This window comes from Bison bison, unplaced genomic scaffold (assembly GCF_000754665.1).
Source record: "Bison bison bison isolate TAMUID 2011002044 unplaced genomic scaffold, Bison_UMD1.0 scf7180017862870, whole genome shotgun sequence".
Classification (NCBI taxonomy): domain Eukaryota; kingdom Metazoa; phylum Chordata; class Mammalia; order Artiodactyla; family Bovidae; genus Bison; species Bison bison.
Window position 1 is genome coordinate 39367 of NW_011493442.1, and position 5661 is coordinate 45027.

A 5661-nucleotide genomic window follows, 5' to 3' on the forward strand; every position below is an offset into this window, starting at 1 on the left:
ACGCTTACTCCTTGGAAAGAAAGTTATGACCAACCTAGATAGCATATTCAAAAGCAGAGACATTACTTTGCCAACAAAGGTCCATCTAGCCAAGGCTATGGTTTTTCCAGTGGTCATGTATGGATGTGAGAGTTGGACTGTGAAGAAGGCTGAGCACTGAAGAATTGATGCTTTTGAACTGTTGTGTTGGCGAAGACTCTTGAGAGTCCCTTGGACTGCAAGGAGATCCAACCAGTCCATTCTGAAGGAGATCAGCCCTGGGATGTCTTTGGAAGGAATGATTCTAAAGCTGAAACTCCAGTACTGTGGCCACCTCATGAGAAGAGTTGACTCATTGGAAAAGACTCTGATGCTGGGAGGGATTGGGGGCAGGAGGAGAAGAGGACACCAGAGGATGAGATGGCTGAATGGCATCACTGACTCGATGGACGTGAGTCTGAGTGAACTCCGGGAGTTGGTGATGGATAGGGAGGCCTGGCATGCTGCGATTCATGGGGTTGCAAAGAGTCGGACACGACTAAATGACTGATCTGATCTGATCTGACCATAGTATACTGGAATGCCATCAATATTGCAAAATGCCACAGATCATGTGAGACAGAAAATTATTTTATAATGTGAAGGACTATATAGTCTCTAACACAGAGTTTTCCCACTTAGAACTTTAGGGAACTTTCCTAGTGGTTTAATAAAAAAGAAGATTCTTTTGGGGCTCAGTTCAGTTAAGTCAGTTCAGTCGCTCAGTCATGTCCAACTCTTTGCGACTGCATGAACTGCTGCACGCCAGGCCTCCCTGTCCATCACCAAATCCAGAGGTTCACTCAAACTCACGTCCATCGAGTCAGTGATGCCATCCAGCCATGTCATCCTGTCATCCCCTTCTCCTCCTGCCCCCAATCCCTCCCAGCATCAGAGTCATTTCCAATGAGTCAACTCTTTGCATGAGGTGGCCAAAGTACTGGAGTTTCAGCTTTAGCATCATTCCTGCCAAAGAACACCCAGGACTGATCTCCTTTAGAATGGACTGGTTGGATCTCCTTGCAGTTCAAGGGACTCTCAAGAGTCTTCTCCAACACCACACTTCAAAGGCATCAATTCTTCAGTGCTCAGCCTACTTCACAATCCAACTCACATCCATACATGACTACTGGAAAAACCATAGCCTTGACTAGATGGATCTTTGTTGGCAAAGTAATGTCTGCTTTTGAATATACTATCTAGATTGGTCGTAACTTTCCTTCCAAGGAGTAAGCATCTTTTAATTTCATGGCTGCAGTCACCATCTGCAGTGATTTTGGAGCCCCCCCCAAAAAAGTCTGACACTGTTTCCACTGTTTGCCCATCTATTTCCCATGAAGTGATGGGACCAGATGCCATGATCTTAGTTTTCTGAATGTTGAGCTTTAAGTCAAATTTTTCACCCTCCTCTTTCATTTTCATCAAGAGGCTCTTTAGTTCCTCTTCACTTTCTGCCATAAGGGTGGTGTCATCTGCATGTCTGAGGTTATTGATATTTCTCCTGGCAATCTTATCAGAGAAGGCAATGGCAACCCACTCCAGTACTCTTGCCTGGAAAATCCCATGGACGGAGGTGCCTGGTAGGCTGCAGTCCATGGGGTCGCACAGAGTCAGACATGACTGAAGTGACTTAGCAGCAGCAGCCAGCAATCTTGATTCCAGCTTGTGCTTCTTCCAGCCCAGCGTTTCTCATGATGTACTCTGCATAGAAGTTAAATAAGCAGGGTGACAATACCAGCCTTGACGAACTCCTTTTCCTATTTGGAACCAGTCTGTTGTTTCTTGTCCAGTTCTAACTGTTGCTTCCTGACCTGTATATAGGTTTCTCAAGAGGCAAGTCAGGTGGTCTGGTATTCCCATCTCTTTCAGAATTTTCCACAGTTTATTGTGATCCACACAGTCAAAGGCTTTGGCATAGTCAATAAAGCAGAAATATATGTTTTTCTGGAGCTCTCTTGCTTTTTTCATGATCCAGTGCATGTTGGCAATTTGATCTCTGGTTCCTCTGCCTTTTCTAAAACCAGCTTGAACATCTGGAAGTTCAGGGTTCACGTATTGCTGACCATAAGATATTTCAACTTATTTCAAAATAAATTTTGCCAAGTGTTGATGCCCAGAATTTTGTAGTTTCCTACTGTAAGTTCCCCAGGACAATCAAAAGAACCCATATCTCATTTTCCACCATTTCCTGTGGTCACAACTTTTATGACAGTATTCTTCATCAGACACCCAGTTTTTCAAGACATTTGGTTCAGTGAACATTACATTACAGTATCCACAAAGGGTAATTTCTAAACCATAATATTACTACAGACCATTGATTATTTTTTTTTATTCACATGATGCTTGTTCTGTGTTTAAAGCTAAAGATATTGTCCAAATATTCATCTATGAAAGTCTTCCCCAAAATTATCACTTGAATTTCTTTGGGAAAACATAAACCTCACTATAAGGTTATACTAGGAAATTAGTTTTTTTAAGTATTGAAAAAATTAATCATGATATTTCACAGTAATGATCACACTGGAAATGTACCATCTTTAGGAGTGGAGGATGCTATGGTTAGTAGAATATGGAAGAATGGAGATAGGTATCACAGATCAATAAACTGTTTTTATAAACTTGAATCAAGAGCTCTTTTACTAATTTCCTACTAAATCTAGTAGATTTTATATTTTAAACTTCTTACAATTTTTGATTCTGAATTTCCCTTATGTAAGGGCTTCCCTGGTGGCTCAGATAGTAAAGAATCTACCTACAATTCCAGAGATGTGGGTTTGATTCCTGGACGGGAAAAGATCACCTGGAGAAGAGAACGGCTACCCGCTCCCATCCTAGGCTCCCTCCCCTCTCCTCCTTGCATTCTTCAGGTCATCACAGAACACCAGACGGGGCTCCCTATACTGGATAGGAACATTCAGTTATGACCCTTGGATGACAAGCAAAAGCTAAATTCTTATCACTATCGCCATACATAAAGAGGGTTGGGAATTTTGTTGTATATCCCTAAACAATAAAAGATATATGATTTAGTGTAAAGCATTATGGTAAATATTTAATTTTCATGGAAAACTCTAAATCATGGGAGAAAACAAACAATATTTAATATGTTGAATTATATCTACAACACATGGCCCCTCCCTGCTCTCTGCTTATAAACCTTGATAATGATTAGTAAGACACAAATAGGAAAGGCAAGTTCTTATACTTAGTCTCAATTGCTTTTGCTTAAAACAATCCAATGACCTATCAATTATAAAACCTTTGGTAAAACCAGTCATAGTCATGGATTATCTGTTATTTGATATAGAATTACCTGGAATTATCAAAGTTGAATAGGTAAATGTTTTAACTAATCTTTGGTGAATATTGAGCCAGGGCTTTCCAGGTGGCGCTAGTGGTAAAGAATCTGCCTGCCAATGAAGGAGATGCCAGAGACTCTGGTTCAATCCCTGAGAGGCCTGGATTTGATTCCTGCACTGGGAATTTCCCCTGGAGGAGGAAATGACGACCCACTCCAGTATTCTTGCCTGGAAAATTCCATGTACAGAGAAGCCCAGGGGGTTACAGTCCACGGCATCATAATGTCAGACCTGACTGAGAAGGCATGCATCACACATGCCCAAATATTGAGCCAACTTCTTCATACCACCCTATACCCCTGACCTAAAACATAACAGCTCTACAAGAAGCAAAAATTTTCAAACCTTGCCTTTGAGTTTAGCCCATTTTTTTTTTTAACTTTGACCTGTAAAAAGTTAATAGATGAGACCCAAACAGGGACTTGACTGCTTTCAACATAAGAATGGTCCAAGAAGCATGACATACATACAGGTCTGTAGACTGGAAGTTAGTTAGTCCCATTAGCTCAGCCTTGAAGCTCGAGTGACCTGCCTCGTATCAGCAGAGCTGCCTCAGTAAACTCAGTATTTCGAAGATAGCTGTTGTTGCAACCTACTGCAATTTATAAATGTTTGGTTTTCATCAATAAATAGCTAATGCTTTACTGAAATATGTACACTAAATCTTAATCAATTTGTTGGTTGTTATATTATACTATCATGGGAGAACTGGTTTAAAGATACTGTAACTTAAAATGAATCAAAAATTACCTAAGTAAAATTTCCAGTAAAATAGATAAATAAATTTTAAAATGCACAGCCACAATGATGTAGGTGGAAAAACTTAAGTGATATATATATATATATAATATCTCCAACATTTGTATTATTTTCTTGCACTAGCACATAGAAAATATTTTATATCTGGTTATATTATCAATTATATTTAAACTATACCATATTATGAACTATTTAAGTTAGATATATTTCAAATTTGTCTTTATTTGCCTGGGAATCTTCCAAAGCCAAAGTGTTTCTTATGGAATTAATAAAGTTTTAATATATTTGGAGTTTTATGCTGAGCAGCTCTTAACGTACTACTTTTATATTAAGACATAAACTTCCTTATTGTAGGCTATAACTCTTCAGATCCTTTTAAAAGTCCTAAAGTTCGCACGACTTGAATTAAACCAAAATTTAACCAGGATAAATACAAAGTCATATATTATACACAGAAACAATATCAATTAAATATTAGTATAAAAATTTTAGTTTAAGTAGTCTTTTATTCTTATTTTTATTTGTAATTTTAAAGTTACTTTAATAAAATAAAAGAGTGAACAGAAATTGGCCTGTCAATTGCAAGGTTAAAATAGGTTCATGATTTGATTTGCTATCGAGAAACTTACTCTCAAAAAATCTTTCTAGCTTTGCATTTTATCACAGAACAATTTAATATTCATTAATTTCTTCACTGACTCTTTCATATCTTTGTTCCTGAGGCTGTAGATCAGTGGGTTCAGCATGGGGATGACCACTGTGTAAAAGACAGAGGCCACCTTGACCATGAGCCATGAACTTCTGGAGTTAGGAACACAGTGAAGGAAAAGGCTGGTCCCGTGGAAGATGGTAATGGCCGTCAGGTGGGAGGCACAGGCGGAGAAGGCTTTGTGGCGCCCCCCAGTTGAAGGCATCTTCAGGACAGTGATAAAAATGCAAACATAGGAGGTGAGAATAATCATCAGGCTGCTTGTTTCATTAAACGTGGCAGAGACGAAAATGATCTCCTGGCTAATGTAGGGGTCAGAGCAGGAAACAGCAACTATGGCTGTATGCTCACAGACAAAGTTATTTATGATATTATTTCCTCTAAAGGACAATTCATATAAAAAGTTGGTACGAGTCAGGGAACAGACTATACCCCAAGAGTATCATGCACCCACCAATAAGGAACAAAGCTTCAGAGACATCACAACGGTGTAGAGAAGAGGGTTGCAAATGGCCACAAATCGGTCATATGCCATCACTGCCAACAGGAACGTCTCTGTCACCACAAGTATGCAGGCAAAGAATTGCATGATGCATCCTGTGAAGGAGATGGTTCTGTCTTACACAATCAAGTTTTCTAGTAGTTTGGGTGTAACTACTGTTGAGTAACAGAGATCAACAAAGGACAAATGCCTGAGGAAGTAATACATAGGGGTGTGGAGTTTGGGATTTATTGTAATAATTAGGATCATGCCCAGCTTCCTCAGCACAGTGACAGAGTAGATGGTTAAGAATAACAGGACAAGGGGTATCT

General features: G+C 39.4%; 1 pseudogene; it reads right to left on the reverse strand.

The window, feature by feature from the left end:
* Positions 1–4783: 4783 nt before the first annotated feature.
* The window catches only part of LOC104983493, a 1941-nt pseudogene continuing 1063 nt past the window's right edge, over positions 4784–5661 (reverse strand).